General features: G+C 44.1%; 1 long non-coding RNA gene across 3 annotated transcripts in view; it reads left to right on the top strand.

Annotated features, from left to right (window-relative positions):
• The first annotated feature begins 3,183 nt into the window (after nucleotides 1–3,183).
• The window catches only part of LOC112547328 (uncharacterized), a 46,546-nt gene continuing 23,157 nt past the window's right edge, over nucleotides 3,184–26,572 (top strand). For 2 of the 3 annotated variants that reach the window (XR_012900781.1, XR_012900783.1), the window contains exons 1-2: nucleotides 9,790–9,893; nucleotides 21,337–21,522. This is a non-coding gene — a long non-coding RNA (uncharacterized LOC112547328). Of the gene's footprint in view, nucleotides 3,338–9,789; nucleotides 9,894–21,336; nucleotides 21,523–26,572 lie in introns of those variants that run through there. The other variant, XR_003091046.2, reaches the window with a different exon arrangement.

The following is a 26,572-nucleotide window of genomic DNA, read 5'->3' as shown; positions in this document are numbered from 1 at the left end:
GAGCTTGATCCTGCCATGAGGGCAGGGGACTGGACTTGATGATCTTTCAAGGCCCCTTCCAGTTCTTGCATTCTGTGATTCTGCGATTCCCCAGACAGTGCTAAAGAGAAAAAAAGGATGCTTTAGACTATCTCTTTCCCTGAAAAGCCAGCAGTCCTCACTCAGTACCAAGGGCACTTCCATCATCTAAACTGCCTAACAGGGTCTTTCAATGAGCCACAAGCTGTCTACAGTTTGTAATGTCAGCCCAAAGGAAACCACATGGACGGCAATTTGACCATGTTAAGCCAGACTGCATCTTTCAGCATTCCCACTGCTGTATGGGCAAATATACGATAGGGTGCCAGAGAATCGTTCATGCTTGGGGGGGAGGAGCCCATGGGATAGTATTTAAAATGTAGTCTAACCTTTTCTGCAAACTGAAAGCAAGAAAAATGCTCATAAAACTGCTCTTTGTGCACAGGAAGAAGTCGGTTTTTATACTGTTGCTAAGTTCCTTATTGTTTTCTGGCTGTTTTTTGTGCTTCTGTGGCAGCCTTTTCTGTGGGCCTCTTTCAGTGACTTGGCTATATTGGCCTGCAGATAATTAGATCAGTGCTATCATTTGCACTGTCCTTTTTCCTCTGGGCCTATTTACATAATAATGGCAGTTTGTGCTACTCTCGCTCTCTCCTCTCTTTTAACAAGTCACCATTTCCAAACCTGAAATAATTCACTGAATAATCTATGAATGGTTCAGTTAAGAAAAGACTGCAAACATCTGGTTAAGAGAAAGTATTTTCAGGGCCCCATCTTCTCCAAGCTAAACATAAATGGTTTTATAAGTTTTATCTTTCCCCGTGAGTTTACTTTTACTGTATTCTTATTATAATCAGGATATATTTCCTATACTAACACAGTGCAATTATGCTCTACCATTTATTTTATACATGTATATATACTGTGTTACATGAAGAAAAACACATTCTATATATATATACGATATATTGTGATTTAATTTTTGTACAGCCAGTCACTTTACAAGGAAAGAAGTTAGGTTTCCTGAATTAAAATGCTTTCAGTCTAAATAGATTACATGAATGGGATGGGATAGATTAATATTTTTAAAATAACTATATCCAATAAGGTGGTTTAGAACAGTGTTTCTCAGCCAGTGGTATCAGTACCCTTAGGGGTACTTGAGAGAAGTCAGGGGGCACGTGAACACAACTGAAATGTGGAGAAAACTGAATTTTTGTTTTAAGTTTTACAGCGCTTTATTATTTTTGTACTTTTTACACCCAAAAATGTCATTGCCCGCCCAGCTACAATTAAGTTGTTTAAACAAATGTGTTGCAATGGTAGGAAAAAATTTTGTGTGTCTGAAAACTGTAGGTACAATTTTTTTGTAAAGGGGTATTTTATTAAATACAGGTTGAGAAACACTGGTTTAGAACACTGTTTACTGTGAATTAAGGCCTTTAGCCACCAAAGTATCTTGAGTACAAGCCTGAAATCCAGGGGCTAACTCAGGATGCATTTACACTGCACCATTATTTCGAGATAACTAGCGTTATTTTGAAATAACAATACAAGCGTCTAGACAGCCATTCCGTTATTTTGAAATAATTTCGAAATAACAGACAGCTTAGTCTGAAATCTGTAAACTTAATTCTACAAGGAATAATGCCTATTCTGAAATAGCTATTTTGAAATAAGGCATGTATAGATGCTCCACTGCTGTTATTTCGAAATAGCCTCTCAAACAGGGCCATTCTAAGTTATTCCTCCCCAGTGCCTTCGGGGGCTCTAAATCAAGGTAGCACGTCCACATTAGGGAAGCCTGCCTCAGTCTAATTCGTGGCTTCCCTGCAGTGTAGATGTGCTATTTTGAAATAAGCTATTTCAGAATAACTGTTCCATAATAGCTTATTTCAAAATAGCCATGCAGTGTAGATGTACCCTCAGATGCTTAAGGTTAGACTGTGCTTATGTAACTGCTGAATTGAGGCCCATATGATTAGGAGTTTTTAACTATATACCATTGTCATAGTACAGGTTTTTTGAAAGAAACATGCCATGTAAAAGAGGGGAGAGACGTGTCATCCTCTCCCTGCATATCCTAGCTTGGGGTAGAAAGGGCCCTGAACCTGTCCTGTTCCTGAAGATCCTACCTCATTCCCATGAAGATTACTAATGTAGAAGAGAGTAGCTGGCACCTCCCTGTCCCTGAAGGGAGCTATCATCTCCACAACCTTCCCTCAACAAGTAACCTGTGGGACAGACATAAAGGGAGTTAATAAAATTGGCGGTGATGGGCTGTAAGGCCTGAAAATGCATCCTGCTCCCCGAACAACGACCATCTGAGCTACTGGGAGTGTGGGGACACTTGTGGGGAAGCCTGTGGAGAGACAGAGAGGCAAAGTGGAAGAGAGCCCTGGTGACCAGTACCCCACCTGAGGTCCCAAGGGGCATGTCTACACTAGGAAACTATTTTGAAATAACTAAAATCAATTTAATAACTCCTGAAATAACAAAACTGAAAGTGTCCACACTATAGGGGAAGCCTCGAAATTAGTCCAAGGCAGGTTCTGTTATTGTGGACACACTACCTCGACATAGAGCCTGAGGAAGCACTGGGGAGTAATTACGTCGAATTATTCTGGGGAATAGTTATTTCGAAATAGCAGCAGCGGAGGGTCCACACTACCGCTATTTTGAAATAAGCATTATTCCCCAGAGGAAGCAGGAGCATAGCTTTTGAAATAACCAGTCTGTTATTTTGAAATAATGGGCTTGGTAGTGTGGACACTCTGCTTGTTATTTCAACATAAGGGGGGTATTTCGAAATAACTCCCTAGTGTAGAACAGGGCATGGTGCTTTTGGGTCATGATGGGATGGATGAAGGCATTCAGGGGACTGTGCTAGTGATGTGTGAGGGGAGCTACCCAGCCTATCTTCCAGCTCCTCAGGTTAGGGCTGTTTAGTCTCTTTACCATCTCCACTGAGGTATTAGGACTCTTGAGGGAAGTGTGTGTTGTTATTGGGGCTTTCTTACTGTGTGCTGAGCTTGTCTCCGTGAGTGAGGGTTGGTGTGTGTTCTTTTTTTGTTTTTGTTTGTTTTTTCCCCTGTGTTTGTGAGTGAGACTTCCCCCCCACACACACTTCTCCTTTGCCCTCCCCCACCTCTTCATGGAGTGTGTGCTGTGATTGGCAGGTGGAAACTGTTGGCTTCTAATTAAAGTTTGAATTCTAGAAGCCTCTGCTGATTGGCTGAGCCTTGGTAGGAGGAGGGACTTTCAGGCACTCCAGGGCTTTATAAGGCAGTGGGCAAGCGACCAAGGAGCTTGCGAACAGGTGAGTGCTAACAGTGAGTTTAGAGAGGGAGTTGGGAAGGGGGTGAGGTTCTCTTGCCTTTCTTTTTAAATCCCCTCTCTAGGACAGCAGCGATGGATGGTGATAGGTCTGCTGTTGTTACCTGCACGGAGTGTGACATGTTTGTCTTCCTCCCGGAATAAAGAACGGATTTCATCTGCACTAAGTGCAAGCTGGTCAACATTTTGGAAGAAAAAATTAGAGGACTGGAGGTGCAAGTGTCGACCGTATGCTCAATCAGAGAGGATGAAGACTTCCTCGATAGAAGGCAGCATTTAATCCTTCAAGCACAGCAGGTGGAAGAGCCAGAGAGGGCAGTACATGACCAAGAAGAAAACTGGCAGCATGTAACTTCTAGAAGGGGAGAAAGCATGGGAATTCCCCAATGCTATAGAGGTAAGTAATCGCTTTCAGGCTCTCTCCACAGGCTCTGCAGTGCTGAAAGCTCTGGAAGGGACCTCACAAGGAAGAAACCGGAAGGGAACACCATCTACTGGAAGGCATGGGATGTGTAGTCCTAGGGATGGGGGTTCCACAGCCACCACCCCCAAAAGAAAACGACAGGTGGTGGTGGTCGGGGACTCCCTCCTAAGAGGGACTGAGCCATCCATCTGCCATCCGGACCTGGAATCTTGAGAGGTGTGCTGCTTACCGGGAGCTCGCATTCAGGATGTGACTGACAGGCTTACCAAACTGAGCAAACCTTCAGATTGCTACCCCTTCCTGCTTCTCCACATGGGAACTAACGATATGGCCAAGAATGACCTTGAGTGGATTACTACGGATTATGTAGTGCTGGGAAGAAGGATACAAAAATTCGGAGCGCAAGTGGTGTTCTCGTCCATCCTCCCTGTTGAAGGGAAAGGACTGGGCAGGGATCGTTGAATTGAGGATGTAAATGCATGGTTGTGCAGGTGGTGTTGCAGAGAGGGCTTTGGTTTCTTCGACCATGGGACTCTGTTCTGGGCACAAGGATTGTTAGGAAGAGATGGGATCCACCTAACAAAGAGAGGAAGGAGCATCTCTGCAGGCAGGCTTGCAAACCTAGTGAGGAGGGCTTTAAACTAGGCACGTCAGGGGACGGTGACCAAAACCCTGAGGGGAGTGGGAAAGTCAGATACCGGGAAGAAATGCAGAGAGGAAGGAGCAAGAAAGGAGGATCCCTGATTTGAATGGAGAAGATAGGGCGATCAACTGGTTACCTGAGGTGTTTGTACATTAATGTGAGAAGCCTGGGCAACAAACAGGAAGAACTGGAGGCCCTGGCCCAGTCCATGAAATATGATTTAATTGGGATAACAGAGACTTGGTGGGATGACTCACATGACTGGAGCGCTGTCATGGAAGGGTATAGACCAGTGGTCCCCAACCTTTTCAGGTGGCGGGCGCCAGGGGGCGGGGACACTTGCCCGCCCGGGGGCGGCCCCCCCATAGCCACGCACCCGGGGTCGGGGGCCCCCCCATAGCCACGTATCCGGGGTCGGGGGCCCCCCCCATAGCCACGCGCCCGGGGCCGGCGCGCCCCCGTAAGCGCCGCGGGGCCAAGACCGGGGCCGGGGCCAGAGCACGCGCGGTGCCCCCGGGGGCGGGGCCAAGGCCGGAGCCGGAGCCGGAGCCGGAGCCAGCAAGGGCATGCGCGGCGCCCCCGGGGCCGGGACCAGCCATGCGCCCGGGGCTGGCACCTGCCAGCCCAGATTGCTCCGCGGGCGCATGTAAAGTGCCCGGCGGGCGCCATGGCGCCCGCGGGCACCGGGTTGGGGACCACGGGTATAGACTGTTCAGGAAGAACAGGCAGGGGAGAAAAAGAGGAGGAGTTGCACTATATGTAAGGGAGCACTAGGATTCCTCTGAACTCCAGTATAAAGAGGGAGAAAAACCTGTTGAGAGTCTATGGGTTAAGTTTAAAGAAGCATACAACAGCAGTGATGTTGTGGTTGGTGTCTGCTACAGGCCACCGAATCAGGTGGATGAGGTAGATGAGGCTTTCTTCGGACAACTGAGAGAAGCTTCCAGATCGCAGGCCCTGGTTCTCATGGGGGACTCTAATCACCCTGACATCTGTTGGGAAACCAATACGGCAGTACACAGGCAATCCAGGAAGTTTTTGGAGAATGTTGGGGATAACTTCTTGACACAAGTGCTGAAGGATCCGACCAGGGGTCGTGAGCAGTTTGACCTTCTGCTCACAAACAGGGAGGAACTAAGAGGGGAAGTAGAGGTGGGTTACAACCTGGGAAGCAGTGATCATGAGATGGTAGATTTCAGGATCCTGACCGAAGAAAGAAAAGCGAGTAGTAAAATACACACCTTGGACTTCAAAAAAGCAGATTTTGACTCCCTCAGAGACCTGATGGGCAGAATCCCCTGGGATGGTAACATGAAGGGGAAAGGAGTCCAGGACAGCTGGCAGTATTTTAAAGAAGCCTTATTGAAGGCACAGAAAGAAACCATCCCTACGCGTAGCAAGAGAGGCAAACATGGTAGGAGACCGGATTGGCTTACAGGGGAAATCCTTGGTGAACTTAAGCACAAAAAGGAAGCTTACAAAAAGTGGAAACTTGGACAAATGACCAGGGAGGGGTTTAAATGTATAGCTTGAGAATGCCGGGGGGTTATCAGGAAGGCGAAAGCGCAAATGGAATTGCGACTGGCTAAGGATGTGAAGGATAACAAGAACGGTTTCTACAGGCATGTTAACAAGAAGAAGGTGATCAGAGAGGGTGTGCGGCCCCTACTGGATGAAGGAGGTAACCTAGTGACAGATGATGTGGGGAAAGTTGAAGTACTCAATGCTTTCTTTGCCTCTGTATTCATGGACAAGGTGGGCTCCCAGACTAATGCGCTAAGTGACACAAGATGAGATGAAGATGGACAGCCCATCTTCGTGGGTAAAGAACAGGTTAGGAACTATTTAGAAAAGCTAAATGTACACAAATCCATGGGTCCGGACTTAATGCATCTTAGGGTACTGAGGGGGTTGGCAAATGTCATTGAGGAGCCTTTGGCCATTATCTTTGAAAAGTCGTGGAGGTTGGGAGAAATCCCGGATGATTGGAAAAAGGCAAATGTAGTGCCCATCTTCAAAAAAGGGAAGAAGGACGATCCAGGGAACTATAGGCCAGTCAGTCTTACCTCGGTTCCTAGAAAAATCATGGAAGGGATCCTTAAGGAATCCATTTTGAGGCACTTGGAAGAGAGGAAAGTGATTAGGAATAGTCAGCATGGATTCACAAAGGGAAAGTTGTGCCTGACCAATCTGATTAGCTTCTATGATGAGGTAACTGGCTCTGTGGATGTGGGAAAGTCAGTGGATGTGATATACCTTGACTTTAGCAAGGCTTTTGATACGGTCTCCCACAATATTCTTGCAAGCAAGTTAAGGGAATGTGGAATGGATAAATGGACAGTAAGATGGATAGAAAGATGGCTAGAGGGCCGGGGCCAGCGTGTAGTGATCAACGGCTCAATGTCAGGATGGCGGTCAGTTTCTAGCGGAGTGCCCTACGGTTCGGTTCTAGGACCGGTTTTGTTCAATATCTGTATTAATGACCTGGATGAGGGGATGGATTGCACCCTCAGCAAGTTTGCGGATGACACTAAGCTAGGGGGAGATGTAGATACACTTGAGGAAAGAGATAGGGTCCAGAGTGACTTAGACAAATTGGAGGTTTGGACCACAAGAAATCTGATGAGGTTCAACAAGGACAAGTATAGAGTCCTGCACTTGGGACAGAAGAATCTCAAGCATAGTTGCAAGCTGGAGACCAACCAGTTAAGTAGTAGTTCTGCAGAAAAGGACCTGGGCATTACAGTGGATGAGAAGCTGGATATGAGTCAACAGTGTGCCCTTGTAGCCAAGAAGGTTAATGGCATATTAGGTTGCATTAAGAGGAGCATTGCCAGCAGATCCAGAGATGTCATTATTCCCCTTTATTCGGCTTTGGTGAGGCCACATCTGGAGTATTGTGTCCAGTTCTGGGCCCCCCACTACAAAAAGGATGTGGACGCATTGGAGAGGGTCCAGCGGAGGGCAACCAAAATGATTAGGGGGTTGGAGCATATGAGAGGCTGAGGGAGTTGGGTCTGTTTAGTCTGCAGAAGCTAAGAGTGAGGGGGGATTTGATAGCAGCCTTCAACTTCCTGAAGGGAGGTTCCAAAGAGGATGGTGAGAGGCTGTTCTCAGTAGTGACAGATGGCAGAACAAGGAGCAATGGTCTCAAGTTGTGGTGGGAGAGGCCCAGGTATTTCACTAGGAGGGTAGTGAAGCACTGGAATGGGTTACCTAGGGAAGTAGAGGAGTCTACATCCCTATAGGTGTTTAAGTCTCGGCTTGACAAAGCCCTGGCTGGGTTGATATAGTTGGGTTTGGTCCTTGATGACCTTCTGAGGTCTCTTCCAGCTCTATGGTTCTATGGTTCTATGATTCTATGAAGGTCTACCAATGCTGAGAAAGCCATTTGGAAGACACCTGTGACAGCAAACCCACCCGCAGACCTATAGGTTGCCTGTGCCTTACAAAAACAGGTGGTTTGAGCTGTAAACGGACAGCCATTCTCAGTGTATCCCCAAGACAATGTCAACTGTCGGAGGTCCCAGCCACAGTTTAAAGCTGTGCTTCTATGGCAATTGAAACTGTTGTGTCAAAAGAAACATTGTCTCTGGTGAGTTATTGTCAGATTCCATATGGAGGCCAGGTGGACCTATTTGGCATAAAAATGTATTTAAAACCTTCTAATGCGCAGGATATTTTATCTGGTATTTTAAAAAAACACCCCTGCTCCCGGGGAATCTGCTTCCTGTAGAAACACAAGTACGAAGAACTGAGACACTCAGGAAAGTGTGTTTTGCAACTACCGGTCCTGCTTTCCATAAAATCAATCCTAGAAGATTAGGATTGGAAGAGACCTCAGGAGGTCATCTAGTCCAACCCCCTGCTCAAAGCAAGACCAACTCCAACTAATTCATCGCAGCCAGAGCTTTGTCAAGTCTCGTCTTAAAAACCTCTGAGGATGGAGATCCCACCACCTCCTTAGGTAACCCATTCCAGCACTTCACTACCCTCCTAATCAAATAGTCTTTCCAAATGTCCAACCTAGACCTCTCCCGTTGCACCGTGTGACCATTACTCCTTGTTCCATCATCTGTCACCACTGAGAACAGTCTAGCATCGTCCTCTTTGGAACCCCCCTTCAGGTAGTTGAAGGCTGTTGTCAGCCTCTCCTCATAAGTCATGCGCCCCAACCCCCTAATTATTTTTGTTGCCCTCTACTGGATTCTCTTCAATTTGTCCACATCCTTTCTGCAGTAGAGGCCCCAAAACTGGATGCTATATTCCAGATGTCAAAATAGAGGGGAATAATCACCAGTGCCAAATAGAGGGGAATAATCACTTCCCTCGATCTGTTGGCAAAGCTTCTATAAATGCAGCCCAGTATGCTTTTAGACTTCTTGGCAACACGGGCACATGGTAGACTCATATCCAGCTTCTTATCTGCTGTAATCCTGAGTCATTTTCTGCAGAACTGTCACTTAACCATTTGGTCCCCCGCCTGTAGCAGTGCATGGGATTCTTGTTGAACCTCATCAGATTTCTTATGGCCCAATCCTCCAATTTGTCTAGTCCACTCTGGACCCTGTCCCTATCCTCCAGCATATCAACCTCTCCCTCAAGCGTAGTGTCACCCTCAAACCTGCTGAGAGTACAATCCAGCCCATCATTCAGATCATTAATGACGATATTCAATAAAATGAGCCCCAGGACTGATCGCTGGGGCACTCTACTTGATACCACTTGATGCCAACTTGACATCAACTTGTTGATCACTACCCACTGAGCCTGACGATCTAGCCACCGTATAGTCCATTCACCTAGTACATACTGCTTAATCTTGCTGGCAAGAATACTGTGGGAGACTGTATCAAAAGCTTTGCTGAAGTCAAAGTATATTGCATCCACCACTTTCTCCATATCCACAGAGCCAGTTATCTCATCATAGAAGGCAATTGGGTTGGTCAGGAATGACTTGCCCTTGGTGAATTCATATTGACTGTTCCTGATCACCTTCCTCTTCTCCAAATGTTTCAAAATAGATTCCTTGAGAAACTGCCCTATGTTTTTTCCTGATTTTTCCTGGGACTGAGGTGAGGCTGACTAGTCTGTGGTTCCCCATATTTTCCATCTTCCCTTTTTTAAAGATGGGCACTACATTTGCCTTTTCTAATCAAATGGGACCTCCCCCGATCATCATGAGTTTTCAATGATAATGGCCAATGGATCTGCAATCACATCATCCAGTCTCTCAGCATCCTCAGATGCAATAGATATGGTCCCGGGGACCTGTGCATGTCCAGCTTTTCTAAGTAGTCCTTAACGAGTCAGTTATTCCACATTTTTGTAGTTGTACATTTGATTTTTCTGTCCTTCCTTTGCTTTTAGCTTCCTTCCATCAACTCCTGTAAGAAAAACTGGCAGGAGAAACTGATCACCATAAGTAAAGAACCACTGCCTCACAGAAGGGTGAGCCCAGACTAGGGAAAGGTACATTGCAAAACTTTCATTACCTTCAAAGATCTGTCATTCTCAGATGCATTAAGAGTAGAGTCAAAGACTTAAGAATTGCTCTGCTAAGCTTGTCTTCCTTGCTTTCCTGCCATGTTGTTTCTGACCGAGTTAGACAAGTGAGCTCAAAGCACCCACCACCTAGATGGAGCTCTGAGGGTATGTCTACACTACCCCCCTAGTTCAAACTAGGGGGGGTAATGTAGTCATACGGAGTTGCAAATGAAGCCCGGGATTTGAATTTCCCGGGCTTCATTTGCATAAAGCCGGCCGGCGCCATTTTTAAATGCCGGCTAGGTCGGACCCCCGTGCCGCGCACCTACACGTGGCATGGACTAGCTAGTTCAGATTAGGAAGCCTAATCCGAACTAGCTGTACGCCTCGTTCCACGTTCCGAACTAGCTAGTCCGTGCCGCGTGTAGCCGCGCGGCACGGGGTCCGACCTAGCCGGCATTTAAAAATGGCGCCGGCCGGCTTTATGCAAATGAAGCCCGGGAAATTCAAATCCTGGGCTTCATTTGCAACTCCGTATGACTACATTACCCCCCCTAGTTCGAACTAGGGGGGTAGTGTAGACATACTCTGAGGGAGTATGTGTAAGTGATGGACGAGCTCAGGAGCTAAGACAACTTCCTGCATGAATGAAACAAAATTCCTGCATGAATGTGGCTCTTTGAGTTTTACGAAGCATTTGCCCCTCATTGTGACATCAGGGCAATCTGAACAATAACTGAGTGGCTAGATACATTGCTATAAAATGGACTTTTCCTTCTGTGGTATGCCATGTGGCCTAACTCCTGCAAACATTTATGTGCAGGGTCCTACTAGATGCTGCGAGAAGCTTGACAATATTCTTTTTATATTCATTCCAATCACGATTTTGTGTTGACTTTCAAAATGGGGCACCCCAAGTTAATTCCTTAGGATAGTGAACCAAAATTTAGGAACCTCTAAGACAGGGATAGATAATAAGACAGCAAATATCATAATGCCACTAGACAAATTCATAGTATACCCACGCTTTGAATACCGTGTGCAGTTCTGGTCCTCCCATCTCTAAAAGGTTATACTCCAAAAGGAAAAGATACAGAGAAGGGCAACAACAATTATTTGGAGTATAGAACAGCTTCCATATGATGAGAGATTAAAAAGATTGTTCAGTTTGGAAATGAAACAACTAAAGGGATATGTGATTAGGATGACAACAGGTCCAAATATTATTGGAATCATCCCAATATTTACTGCTTTGTCTTATATACTCTCCACTTCCCCCCTCCCAAAACAAGTGTCCCAATTTTCAAATTTACTCTCTGGTCACCTAGATATGATAGAGGTCTATAAAATCATGAATGGTGTGAGGACAGGAAATAAGGACATGTAATTTGCCCCATCACATAACACAAGAATAAGGGTCACTCCATGACATTCACAGGCAGCAAGTTTTAAAAAAAAAAAACAGCAAAAGAAATACTTCTCCACACAATGCACAGTCAACCTGTGGAATTTGTCAGGGCATATTATGAAGACCAAAACTATAAATGGGTTCTAAAAATAATTAGATAAGTCCATGGAGGACATTAGCCAGGATGGGCAGAAATGCAATCCTATTCTTTGGGTGTCCCTAAGCCTCTAACTGACAGATACTGGGACTGGAGAACAGGGGAAAGATCACTTGATAGATGTGCTCTTCTATTCATTCCCTTTGAAGCATCTGGGATTGGCCACTATGAGAAGACTGGATGCTGGGCCAGATGGACCATTTATCTGATACAGTATGGCCATTCTTGTGTTCAGAGTGACATTTATTTTAGGCTAAGGAAACAAGAAAGAACAAAAGTAAAGTCACCAAGAAAGACTACAATGTGCACCACTCCTCTGACAAGGGGTGCTGAACTGAATACAAAGAAAAACTAAAAAAACAACAGTCTGGTAGCACTTTAAAGACTAACAAAACATGTAGGTGGTATCGTGAGCTTTCATCACCTGAAGAAATGGGTTGTGCCCGTGAAAGCTCATGATACTATCTACATGTTTTGTTAGTTTCTAAGGGTACATCCAGACTACATGCCTCTGTCACCAGAGGCATGTAGATTAGGCTACCAGACATAGTAAAATGAAGCGGCGATTTAAATAATCGCCGCTTCATTTAAATTTACATGGCTGCCCGCTGAGCCGACAAACAGCTGATCAGCTGTTTGTCGGTTCAGCGCGATAGTTTGGATACGCGGGTGTCGACATCAAAGGTATTTGTCAACCACCCAGGTAAGCCTCCTGGGATGAGGTTTACCTGGGTGGTCGACAAATACCCTTGATGTCGCCACCCGCGCATCCAGACTATCGCGCTGAGCCGACAAACAGCTGATTAGCTGTTTGTCGGCTCAGCGCGGCAGCCATGTAAATTTAAATGAAGCGGCGATTATTTAAATCACCGCTTCATTTTACTATGTCTGGTAGCCTAATCTACATGCCTCTGGCGACAGAGGCATGTAGTCTAGACGTACCCTCAGGTGCTACCAGACTATCTGTTGTTTTTTTAGTTTATCCTGTACAGACTAACTCGGCTACCCTTCTGAAGCTTTTGAATACAAAGTGGCTGTCTGTCTATCTAGAAAGCAGAGCCCTTAGATATTTAACAGTGCAGTACCCTGTAAGCAGAGGGGATCAGTTTCATAAATAAATATACCAACCACAAATACAGTGATTGGAAAGGAAATTAAGAGAATTGCCATAAAGACATTGACTGTAGCACAGAAATAAAAGGGACCTATTTCAGCTCTGCCCTGCTCTCTGGAGTGGCTGAATTTTTTAGTTTTTATGTTTCAAAGTGTCTCCAGAAATCATTGTCCCTCTGTTCATAATAAGGGCTGGGAGATGTCTTAGCATATGATACTCTTTTGGAGATTTTCATTAATCATTTCTGAACACAATTGGTTAAGGTCAGAGAAGAGATTTTGGGGGAAAAAATTGTCCGTGTCAGATAAACATTAGTCATGGTGATTATCTGCCAGCAAATGTAAACAGGCTACCAAGTGATAAGAGAAGCTGCTGGCACCAACAAGCCAGTTTACATTTTTGGCAGGTACAGAGAATTTAATTTATCCAGGCTTTGGAAATAACATCTGATCATCATGTTGGATGGTCCATCAACAATCAGCAGTTTCCAGCCTTTCACTCATGGAAACTCTCTGCATAATTTACTGTACTAGGTGCAAATGGAAGGGACTTGGCCCTATCTCCCTACCTGAAGATTATAATTTTGCTTTTCTGTGCACTTTTTAGATACACAGTGCAGCACGAATCATCTTATCTGTTCCTTTTTTGTAACATTATCCACCACATGCAAGTCATCGATCTTCCTTTTCAGCTTTTATTTGCTGCTTCTTGTCTGCAAGGCTACTTGATTCGGAAAATGACATCATCAGAGAAATATCCGACATTTTAACTGGTCTAAATTCAAAGTACACTCAGCATTGAATAGCACAGCCCTGCACACAAAGACAACTGACAGTCATAGGACACAGAGGCATACTTCAGAAAGGAACAAGATTGATTATTATTTCAGTGAACAGGAAAAGTAGACTTAATTGTACATATCTAAACCAAACCTGGATCATTTTATTAACCCAGCATCTACAATGTGTAATGTTGCACTGCCCGGCTTCAAAAGAGTTGGAAAGGAAAGGCAGTTTCCTTCCCTCTGCTATGTGAATAGAGGACAGGCACGCTCTTGGATCCTATGTTCTGATCAGACCAGGGCCAATAGCAGGGACAGGGAAGGTACGAGTGCCTTCATCAGGACTTGGTTAGTTTAGAAGTGAATTCCAGCATCAAAGGCCTCCCACTGTGAATGCACTCGCCCCAGCTTTCGGATTTACAAATCTAAGGACTGTCCGCTTGAGAGTTCCCAGTTCATGTGCTTTGTAATTTGAAGCATGAAGACAGATATACCTTTTAAAATGCACCTAACCCAAACACTCACATAAGCAATGGGACACTGACTGACTATGCAGGGGGAAAGGTGCAACTGGCTTCCTACAAAAAGCCTGATCCAATACCTAATTAAATCAGTAGGAGTCCTTCCACTGGCTTCAGTGCTGTTAAAGTAAAGACATTGTCAGAGCAGGATGGTTTTTAGTGTTCTGTTCTGTTGAGTCGTAAATTTCCCAGGTACTATTGCTGAAGCTCCAGAAATTTGGAGGTTTTATGGAAATTTGGAGCTCCAGAAATTTGCAGGTTTTATTCTGTTTAAAACAGAACATACCTTATTGCCTCTATATAAAACAATGGTACATGTACGCCCACATCATGAATACTGTGTGCAGATGTGATCGCCTCATCTCAAAAAAGATATATTAGCATAGAAAAAGGTTCAGAAAAGGGCAACAAAATTGATTAAGGGTTTGGAACAGGTCCCATTTAAAGAGAGATTAAAAAGACTGGGACTTTTCAGCTTAGAAAAGAGGAGACACTGGAGGTATTCCGGAAAAGCTCTGCCATGTCCAAAGACCATGCTTGTTTTTCTGAAAAATAATTTGGAAAAGCAGACGCGTTTTTTCAGCATCCCTGTAAACCTCATTCTACGAGGAAGAAAGGATGTTCTGAAAGAGGCTTTTTTTCCCAACATTTGGCCCAGTGTAGACAGGCCAAATGTCGGAAAAGTCTCTTTTGGAAGAAAGGTGGAAAAAGATACACAAATTGCAGCTTGCAATTTCCGTATCTTTTTCCTACTTTTCTTTGTAGTCTAGACACAGCCTAAGGGGACATATGATAGAGGTCTATAAAATCATGACTGGTGTGGAAAAAGTGAATAAGGAAAAGTTATTTACTTATTCCCACAATATAAGAACTAGGGGTCACCACATTAAATTAATACGTAGCAGGTTTAAAACAAACAAAAAGAAGTTTTTCTTCACTCAGCGCACAGTCAACCTCTGGAACTCCTTGCCAGAGTATGTGGTGAAGACTAGGACTTTAACAGGGTTCAAAAAAGAGGGTATGTCTACACTACCCTCCTAGTTCGAACTAGGAGGGTAATGTAGGCATACCGCACTTGCAAATGAAGCCCGGGATTTGAATTTCCCGGGCTTCATTTGCATAAGCGGGGCTCCGCCATTTTTAAATCCCCGCTTGTTCGAACCCTGTGCCGCGCGGCTACACGCGGCACGAACTAGGTAGTTCGAACTAGGCTTCCTAGTTCGAACTACCGTTACTCCTCATTCCACGAGGAGTAACGGTAGTTCGAACTAGGAAGCCTAGTTCGAACTACCTAGTTCGTGCCGCGTGTAGCCGCGTGGCACAGGGTTCGAACAAGCGGGGATTTAAAAATGGTGGAGCCCCGCTTATGCAAATGAAGCCCGGGAAATTCAAATGCCGGGCTTCATTTGCAAGTGCGGTATGCCTACATTACCCCGCTAGTTCGAACTAGCGGGGTAGTGTAGACATACCCAGAGCTAGATAGATTCATGGAGGTTAGGTCCATCAATGGCTATTGGCCAGGATGGGTAGGAATGGTGTCCCTAGCCTCTGTTTCTCTGGAAATGAGTGATAGGGGAGGGATCACGTGAGTATTACCTGTTGTATTCCCTCCCTTTGGGGCATCTGGCACTGTCGGCAGACAGGATACTGGGCTGGATGGACCATTGGTCTGACACAGTATCACCGTTCTTATGCAAATAATATAATGCATTAATTTGGATACACTAATCCTCATGAAAGTCTAGAAATTTCCTGCATCAGCCTTAGGAATGCAGGCATCTCCCTACCCCTTCCTGGCTCTGGCACTTCCCTGAGTTGGTGTCACTGGGCTGGCTTCTGTTTCATTAGCAAAGCCTGATGCTGAATTAAGGTTACCTTGAAGAGGTGAATGCAGTGCCTTGCATGTTCAGGAGCTTCAAGGGAATAGCCGAGTTAGTCTGTTACAGAAAAAAAACAACGAATGGTCTGGTAGTACTTTATAGACTAACAAAACATGTAGATGGTATCATGAGCTTTCGTGGGCACAGCCCACTTCTTCAGATGACCGGAGTTATGAGCAGGGAATATGAAAACTCAAAATAAACAGGAGAGGGGAAGGAGAAGGGTGAGAAAAAGAAAAAAAGGAAAAAGGAAGGGGGGGAGGTGAGACAGAGCATCATTAAGTATCTGGAGAATGGGTACTTAAACCTAAGCAGATTAAAATAAATAGACAGATGCTAAGACAGGCTGCTCTGACCCTGTGGATGGGTTGCTTCCAACTTAATTCCCCGTGTTCCCTGTTCCATTGCAATTCCACCCATAACAGCCCTTCAAGTGAACATGGGCCCTCTGACTCCAATTCTGACCCCAGGGTGGGGGCATAGAAAGAACCAGCTGAAAGTGGGGTCCCATTGGGCAGATCTAGGGACTGAATAACCAGGAATGGGGTTTCATCTGCACACTCTCATTTCCCCACCCATTTGCTTTGGTTATACTCCGTTGCAGCACCACAAATAGCCTGACACACTCCTCACTATGTACGCACTTCCTGCATCTGTAGGTCTAGGATCCTTCTTCCCCCAGACACTTCTCCTTAGTCATTGTTCCTATAGGGACAGCATAAGCAGCCTGGGGCTTTTTTAGCTTGGAAAAGAGATGATTAAGGGGGGAGATGAAAGAGGTTTATAAAACCTTGAATGATGTGGGGAAAGTAAATAAGGAAGTGTTATTGACTCCTTCCCATAATACAAGCACTAGAGTTAACCAAATGAAATTAATAGGCAGCAGGTTTAAAACAAACAAAATGAAGAATTTCTTCACACAACCTGTGGAACTCCTTGCAAGAGTACATTGTGAAGGCTAAGACTATAACAGGGTTCAAAAGAGAATTAGATAAGTTTATGGCTATTAGCCAGGATGGGCAGGTTTGCCAGAATTTGGGAATGAGCAACAAAAAGGGGATAGATTGTGTACGTGCATGGCAGGGACAAGGTCTCCCTCTCTAAAAGCACAATGGCTGTGTCTAGACTGGCCAGTTTTTCCAGAAAATCAGCCGCTTTTCTGGAAAAGCTTGCCAGCTGTCTACACTGGCCACTTGAATTTCCACAAAAGCACTGACTTCCTGACTGAAAAGTCTGAAATCAGTGCTTTTCGCGGAAATACTATGTGCTCCCGTTCGGGCAAAAGTCCCTTTTGCACAAAACTTTTGCGCAACAGGGCCAGTGTAGATAGCTGAGATTTGTTTTGCGCAAAAAAGCCCCGATCGTGAAAATGGTGATCGGGGCTTTTTTGCGCAAAAGCGTGTCTAGATTGGCCACGGACGCTTTTCCGCAAAAAGTGCTTTTGCGGAAAAGCGTCCGTGCCAATCTAGACGCTCTTTTCCGAAAATGCTTTTAACAGAAAACTTTTCCATTAAAAGCATTAAAATCATACCAGTGGAGACGTAGCCAAGGAGAAAGGATGGTCCAGTGGTTAGAATGCCAGCCTGAAACTGAGAAGAACTCATAGGCTCTAATTCCCTCCCAGCCCCAGACTTTCTGTGAGACCTTGAACTAATCACTTCGGCCATGTCTACACTACAGGTAAGATTGAAGCAGCTGCAGTCGATCTTTCAGGGCTCGAATTAGCGGGTCTAGTGAAGACACGCTAATTTGAACTGAGAGGGCACTCCCATCAGTGCTAGTAGTCCTGCTTCTAGCAGGAGTAATGGAAGTTGAAGGGAGAGTGTAACCCCGTTCCTCATCTGTACAATCAGGATGATGGCACTGTCCTGTCTCGAAGCACTGTTGTGAGGATAAATGCACTAAACCGCATGCTGAAGTGTTAGGTGGCTAAGCAGCACTTGCTGGATTTAACATCTTTAATGATTAGAGCTGGTCAAAAAGTAAACAAAATTCACAAGTTTCAATGTGTTCAGAAAGAACTAATTTCAAAAAGTTTCACTGTCCTTTTAACCACTTTTTCTGGGTTGGTTTTTTTTTTCCTTTTTTCCTCCCCTGTTTTTTTTCCCATTTATATCTGAAAAAAAAAGTAGAAAAAGAAAAAATGAATGAAAAGGAAACAAAGGAACAACAAAGCCTTTTGGTTTTGATTTTTAAAAACCCTTCAAAAATTCAAATACATTACAAAGCTTTCATTTTTAATAAGCCATTTTTTGAGAAACAAACAAAAATATTGCTCAGCTCTAATAAACAGTAATCATGATAGCATACTTGGTTTGTTCTTTTAAACTCACCATGAAGGTTCCCTAATCTGGTCCACAAGTCCCTGCTCATTTTCCAGCTGCTCGGTGCTCACCCAAAGCCTCAGATTCAGCCACACATACTGAATGTTCATTGTCTTGTTTCTGTCATCACGAAAACCACACACACACACACACACACACACACACACACACACACACACACACACACACACACACACACACACACACACACACAGAGTCATTCGCCCTTGATTTGTTCATCTATAAAATGAACTTCTGTGTAAAGTGTTTCAAAATGTACTTGGGAGCATCTCATCATCGTTCACTGATGTATCCCTCCAGCTGCCATAACAAACGCCTTTCCCTGCCTTTTGTTTAGTGCCAAACCTTGCTGTGTGGTGTCTTATTTATAGGGTAAGCTCCTGGGGCGAGCAGGGCTCTGTTGTCGTTGAACTGACTGGTAAGCACAATGGGTACTTATAGCACTGTCATTACCATTATTATTATTCCCTGACATGCTTTACAAGTAAATACTCTTTTAATAAGGCAGATTTGGAAATATTTTATCCTTTGTGGCTGTAATAATCTAAGAAAGGGAGACTAAGCAGATTGCTACCTCTGTGGTACTTATAATCCAGCCCAATGACCCTAAAACTAGGCCCATTTTGGAGGGCCTACAAGCATTTTTCAGGAGCTAATCAAGTTTCCGACAAGGAAGTTAACTAGTGGTTAGAGCACCGGACTAGGTGCCAACACACCCCAGTCCTACTCCCAACTTTGCTGCTGACTTTCTGTACAGCCTTGGGCTTGTCATACTTCTCTTTACCCATATTCAAGCTGGCCTAAAGCCAGCATCTCTGACCCTATGGAGATCACCCAGGTCCAAGAGGATTGTTCTTGCAGCACTGTGATGGAACAAAGTTTTTATTCATAGATTCCCCAGAAGGGATTGTGTTGTGCCTCTCACTTGACCTCAGTGGTGCTCAGTTCCTGATGCTCAGGACCTCACCAGCTCAATCTCTTACATTTCTTCATGCTGCGACTAGAGCAGTTTATACATCTGTAAATCACAGAAATGTTTCTGATTCTGAAATACCTGCAATGGCTCCTCTACTAGCCTGCTTATTAAAATGCCCCAGCCCATAAAAACAACATGAGTCATCATCCCCGAGCAAGGAAACCTGTAGAATAATCCTCCGTTTGGTGTGTGGTCTGATCTTCTGTTTCGTCATGCAGACAGTACAGAGACTGGGGGTCATACAGGTCATCAGAATGCTAATAAGAAATCTGATTGATGAGCCGGTGCCAGAAGAATGAATGGGATACTTAATTAATGACTTCTGCTCCGTTTAAGAGAAAGTTTCCCTTAACTCCCATTCCTCTTTTTCTTAAAAAAAAAAAAAACCTTCAAAACCCCCCTATAATCCTAAGTTTTCCAAACAACATAAAGAGACCTTCAAAGACAGACATGGTCGCATTTTTATGTGTTGGGTTGGTTCAGTGATTCTTTCCTTTCTTTGTTTACACGGGCAGTCAGGCTTGATTCCAAGGCTGAAAAATAAAAGGGTGCATTGTTTAATGAGATTCTGAATTTTTACAAGAAATTTCCTCTTCCCCAGTAGGGCATTTAACTGCTTCATTTCTGGGTTTGCTAATACAGAACCATACCATTAGCCTCTGTGTGACACTATTCTCAAAGCACTGTTTTGCCTCAGCAACAAAACAAGCTATGCAGACACTATTGTCACTGAAGTGCTGGTAATCTGCTCTGGATAGTTTTTGGCTTTGAAATACAAGTCTGTTAGGGGAAATATCTGCTAAGAGAGGGCTTAGGAGTGCCTAAAGGGGAGGATGTATTTTGAACAATTGACCACTTGGATAGAGCAGGATTCTAGTCCCAGGTCTGCCATTAGTCTGCCTGGTGATATAGGGCAAGTCACTTCTCCCTTTAAAACCTTGAGAACACAGCAGTAGTGCTAGTACAAGGTAGATTTCTAACTCAGCTTGCTGCATACTCACTGTTCACCTAGAAAAACCCTGAGCAGTTAAAAGGGAATGATGCCAATTAAGGTCACTATGTGTGTGGGTTTTTTAAATTTTGTTCTTTCATTGTAATGATCTATTTATATGTGTGACATCACCTGCGTGTTTGTCCTACTAGAGACTTCAAATGTAACTACAAATCATTTCTTAAAGCAAAACAAAACAAAAACAATGGGGAACTGGCAATGTAGAAAAGTTGTAAATTGGGGTGCATGGGAAAATGTGAAAATTCCAAAAGAAGAAATGTCAAAACAGAGTAAAAATTCAACCGCTTTCAAACCTGGCTGCTTAAATTAGGCACCAACATCTACTATGGGCATGAAAAGTAATACAGATATAGCTGCCACAGGGCCTAGGAACCTCCATACAAAAAAGCCTAATTTACAAAGGTGTTGAACACTTATAACTTCCCTTGATCCCAGTGAGAGCTCAGCATCTTTGAAAAACTGAGCCATGTATTTAATTCCCTAATTATGGATTTAGGAGCCTAATTTTAAGCATCCAAGTCTGCTCTTGTCCAGGATTCTGCTCTTCCAGTTGTTTTTTAACTGGAGAAGCTTTCACACATTCAAAACAGTAAATCCAATCAGAAACAACCTCCTTTTCAGAACTTGGTTCTTCGCATGGTGACAAGAGCTGTCTTTTTGGCCAGGAAGTTCTTTTGATTCCACTAAGGAGGTAAATTCTGTAAAGAAGTTAGGCAATGGAGCCCATAATATCAAATGCAAATAGGTCTTCTTTGGAATTATGTTCTCATTCAAGAATTCTTTTAAAAAATTCCAAACTGGCACAAAATGCCCTGCACAGGCATTTAAAGGGTTAATAAACAAACAACCTTAAACAAATGCATTGACCATAGAGAGAGAAAAAAAAGTTTGGAGAGGGAGAACATTTCAGAACCTTGAGGGAGCTCACTTCAAACACATCGGTTAAAGGAAATGGAGAGAAAAGGGAGAAGCGAGAAAAGATCAGCTAGTTGCCGCTGGGCAACCAATAAAAAACCCAAACCACATTTACCACCCTCAGCTGATTTGCATTTGTATTGGACACTTGGGGAATACTGATAAAACACTCTTTATTTTTCAGTGGAATTCAGGAAATATCATCCACAACATCTGTGCATAAACACAAAAGAGAGAATAAAAGTATTTCAGTGATCCTGGGCTTAGGCAGTGACAGTGATAATGTCAGAATAATGCAGCTCTCTCCCTTTCTCTCCAGATCTCACAGGGAAGAAAAACAACATAGATAAAAGTACAGTTGCTGTCCGTTGTTTCTGGAGAGAAAGGCAGCCAGGGCATTTGGAGTATGTTTTGGGTGACACCAGTTCCAAGTTCCAAGCTGTGAGTCAGAGGACGGATTCACTGAGTATCTAATCCTGTGCTTCTCCGAGCCCCTGGTGCCTGGGTAAGTAGCTGTCCGATCTGTGCTCTGCCAGTCTGCCTGCTGCGCATGTTAAAAATGCACTCTCCACTGGCAGCATTCAGTAACACCCACAACCTTGTGATTATGCCATGAGAAGCTCAGTGAGTCACCACAGCCCAGGCCAAGTAGTAATGAGGCAAAGGAGCCTTTATAGTGTCCCGAAGCTCCAAGTGAATGTATGGAAATTAAAACAGAAGGAAAGGTGGTGTGAGCAGAGAGCAGTCTCTGAAATCCTGTCTCTGTTCCTCCCTAAATACTCAGGCACTGGGCTCTGCCACAGCCTCCGGGTGCAGGATCAAACTAAGATGGAGGAGGGGGACGGCGGAATTGTGCAACATAGGGCTGGTTTCTGGGGAAACTTGGCACAGGAAGAAACTGTTGGCCAAAAATTTAAAAGAGGCCAGTAACAGGTTGAGAACTTTCATCCACCACAACACAATGGAGGGTCAAGCTGCTGTGTTTAAACACCCCTCCACCTGATGCAATCATGTCCTTCAGTGCTCTTAGGTGAGGCTCTCAGATCACTGGCACTGAGCATCACTCCTGCCATGTGCCAGTCCCCTCTGGGGCAGCAATCTCTTTGGTATTCTCCAGCTCACATCTCCCAAATATTCATTCTCCAGGTACCAGCCCTGTGCTTCAGTCACAATAGCAGCCTTCAACAAGCCCCTACCACAAGCCTAGCCCACAAAAGATGGTGGCCAATCACATCCTAGAGTCATTCAAAGGGCTTCCTGGCATGGCCCAAAAGAAAAGTAGTGAAGAATCCCCATGTGGTAGCCAAGAACACTGGAAAACAAGAGCAGCCCTGCGCAATTTGCTTCCTGAGCAGCAAGAAGGTATAACTTTCCTGGCAAGGTTGGAGACTTTCAGACCATGCTCAATCGAGCCCTATCCAGCTAAGTACTTAAGTGAATGAGTCACGCTGTGGCCAATAGGCCTATTCACATCCTTGCTGGATTGAGTGCGCAACGAGAGCAGAAATGCTTCTGCACCAAAATGATCCACCTTCTGATTTCTACTTGAAGTGACCTGAATTTTATCTCCAAGGGTGTGTCTAGACTACAGGGTTTTGTCGACAAAAGAGGACTTTTGTCGACAAAACTATACCTGCGTCTACACTACCGCTGAGTTCTGTCGACATAACGTCGACAGAACTCGGCAGTTTTGTCGACGGCGGTAAACCTCATTCTACAAGGAATAACGCCTTTTGTCAACAGAACTTTGTTGTCAGAAGGAGTTATTGCATCTACACTGTCCTTTGCGTCTACACTCTCATGTCGACAAAGCGGCTTGCTTTGTCAACAGAACTGGATGTATTCTAGACACTCTTTGTCGACAGAAGCTTTGTCAACAGTATCTGTCAACAAAGCCTCTGTCAACAAAAGCCTGTAGTCTAGACATACCCTAGTTCCCATCACCATTGCGAGGGCACATTGTCCCTGACATGTGAAAAATCCAGCCAAAGAGAGTCCCAGTGTGTGAGGAAATCTCTTTTACTAGACTCACTTCTGTGGGCAAGAGAGCCAAGCCTTTGAACTACACACAACCGTGTCTCTCTCACCAACCAAAGTGGGTCCAATAAAGGGTATTATCTCACTCACCTTGCCTCTCTATTATCCCGGGACAAACACAGCTACTACAATAACATGGTCTGGAATCCAGCCAAAACAGCACTGATAATGTGGATGGCTATTTTTTCCCAACTACATCCTCTAGATCAGGGACATCAAGGATCAGTCCATCTGTTCTTGAGCCCAGCTCTTACTACAGCAACTTGCCATGATTAACTAGCTGGCAAATATTATGAGGACAACCTGGCATAAAAATAATAGGACTTAGCAAGCCCAGGTACCCTCACTATGTACCATGCATATATCAAATACCCAGAGAAGAGAAAGAAAATCTAAATGTATTGGTTGCTAGCACTGCATGCCACACTACTACCCAGTGTCTTAGGCCAGGTCTACACTAGACCTGGACCTGGAAGGTTGGGTTAAGGTACTTTGATGGATAGGAGAAGTACTGGTCAGCACTCAGTGACTAACGGGTTAAACTTGGGTAGCTTAGAGTGTTGGCGGGGAGCCAGAAGAACCAATGGGACACAGTGCTGAAACTTAAATTATAACTATATAGCTGCTGCCTGCTCTCTTTGTGGGAGTTCTAAGTTAGCAGCTGGAGGAAGCAAGATGAAATAATCAAACAGAATTACTATACCTACAAGAAATATTGGGCATGGGAATGGATTGGGCCTTGAAGTATAGATTAGTATGGATCATGAGGAGAGGGAAAATGTATATTTGGTTGTGATCAGGCTCATTTTTCTTTATTTTGCTGTTTGGTTAAACTTCTCTGTGTGAAATCCATGTGCTTCCCTCCTCTATTCACCATATTTAAGCTACAGCCCAAAGAGACTGTGATTCTTTGTGGTTTTGATCTGTCCTTTATTTAGTTACTCTGTAACATCTAGCAACCAAGTATGCTTTATCAAGTATAGTTTTTTGTTTTGATAATAAAAATCACATTTTTTTAAGGCAATGATTTGATTCGTGTGTCCTGGAAGGTAACAGGAGGTCTGTGGGTGTGCTTTCCTAGCCTGAGAGGTCAGCTGTCAGAGGCACAGTTTGTTTTGGGGGAGGAGGTTTTTTTTTCTTTTTTCAAGCTCTCTTGTGGAAAAAAAGCTCCAGGTACCCCTTGGGAAGAATTTCAAGTGTTTCTTAGTTTTCAGGGTTTTATTTAATTCACCTGTCAGTGGCAGCCTGTCTCTCAGGGGCAGTATATTTATGACTCTTGAGAGTTTTTGTAAGCAGGGCCTATAGAGGCAAGGTATTTTTAAGGTCTCTTGCAGGCCCCCACCTTCTGCACTTGGAGTACCAGAGTGGGGAACAGCCCTGACTGATACACAACTTCAGCAATATAAAATACATAACTGGTGTTGGCTTATCTTAAGATGAGCTTGGCACTGTCTTCACTGAGAGAGGCCAATGGGAGCAAATGCTTACTCCTCATGACTGAGGAGTACAGGCACTGACTGGAGCCATTCTCAGCATTCAATTTAGCAGGTCTTAACTAGACCCACTAAATCGAATGTCAGAAGATCAATCTCTGGTGTGGCAAATGAAAATGTGGCCTCAGGCTAGTCAGCTTCAACCTGCTGCATAATTTTACCGAAACAGATTCCCAATTTCATAGACTTATAAGGCCAGAAAGGACCAATTACATCATCTAATCTGACCTCCTGTTTTTCCCAGGCCATAGAATATTACATAGTTGCCTCACTCTTGAGCCCAGTAAGTTGTATTTAACTAAAACCTGTCTTCCGGTAAGTATCCAGTCTTGACTTGAAGACAGCAAGAAATGGAGAATCCACCACTTTCCTTGGTAGTTTGTTCCAGTGGTTAATCACCCTCTCTGTTAAAAAATGTGTGCCTTGTTCCTAATTGGAATTTGTCTGGCTTCTGCTTTCAGCCATCAGTTCTTGCTGTGCCTGTCTCCACTAGATTAAAGAGCCTTCTAGTAGCTTGGATTTTCTCCCCGTGAAGTTACTTGTACACTGTAATCAAGTCACCTCTCGACTGTCAAAATCTAATTAGAGAGAAAAGTTACCCACTAAAATATCAATACGGGGTCCTCTGGGAAGCACTGCTTGTGATAGCCTAAGGCTAGCTTGATCTCCTGAAAAGCATCACTAGACTGGCATTAAACAACATAATAGAGCTTAAGTAACACAAAAGTCAAATATGGTAGAAAGCTCTTTGCCTGATCCGTGACTCCTAAGTAGCTTGCTTTTCTGAAGGCAGAAAGCTGCATCTAAGTTACTATCTTCTTTTCTTATTGCTTGGTTCAGCTTTGTAATACAGCCTCAAATAGCATTTGAGGCTACATCCCTCTTGAGTCAATATCTCATATCTGGTCTCTGTTCTTTTGGTGACTATCTCAATTATAATACTTCATGGTGATTGGTAAAAGCCTTCCAAGAATGTCTCAATAGTTTGATATCCTCCATCTCTCTCCCCAGTACTCAGCGCATGGTAGTTAGGCATATGTTGGTCAAACCTCAAACTGTCCTCTTGAAACATGTCAATTAAAAAAAGCTGGGTAGCTAATCTCCCAATACCACCAGTCTAATGTATTCAGATAGGAATTACTTAGGTAAAAAAATTTAAATCAGAGCAATTTTCAAAAAAGAGCAAAGCAGCACTCGTCCCTCACCTCCTAACTCAGAAACAACGTAGGTCAATTAACCTCAAACTTAATCTAAACAATAAACGCCCCTGGGCAGGAAGCATGTAAAAAATTTCAGGCTAGGAAAGACAGGTCAAAATCAGTCTTATAATGGAACAAGGTTTAAAATGTTAACTGTAGGGTCACTACCATGACATTCATACACACACATGTATCTATATGCATAATAAGCATACGTGTGTGTGAGAGAGAGAGTACCATAAATAGTACATTTGATATAGGAAAGAGTCACTCACTGTGCACACACACATTAATGCCATCCAGCAAGGATCAATTTATAAAGAAAGATTTCTTAAGCAATTTCCGCCACTATTTTCTAGACTTTTTTTCTAACCTGGGGGGAGGGTGAAGAGAAGAGAAATTTAACAAGTGACAGAGGTAGCAGAGGTCAGGACCTTGACATACTGTGCTGATCAAATCCTGAGGTTTGACATTACCTTCCATTTCAGCTGACCTAGTTATAGTGTTGTGACTGCCTATTCCCACGCCACGTCAAAGAAAAGGTTTACATTGTTCATTGGATATTAATTTAAATTATTCTGGGGTGCCTAGAAACCATTCTTCCTTCCCCCCCCCCCCTCCTCACCATCTCCATGGGGACTATCGCAGAGAGGGTTTGATATAAATGGACAGACACTGACATGCCGGTTTCTTGCCCCCCTGCCTTCCCTTCCCCTGAAAACTGAGGGGAGTGATTTTCGCTGTTGACATAAGGGAGAGTTGGTGATATTGCTGAATGACTTGTCAGGAAAGGGTTTTGGTGTTCTCTTTACTTGTTCGGAGCTGG

Source organism: Pelodiscus sinensis, chromosome 1 (assembly GCF_049634645.1).
Source record: "Pelodiscus sinensis isolate JC-2024 chromosome 1, ASM4963464v1, whole genome shotgun sequence".
In the NCBI taxonomy this organism is placed as follows: Eukaryota; Metazoa; Chordata; order Testudines; family Trionychidae; genus Pelodiscus; species Pelodiscus sinensis.
Note: the sequence above shows the minus strand (reverse complement) of the source record. Positions and strands in the feature narration are given on the sequence as shown.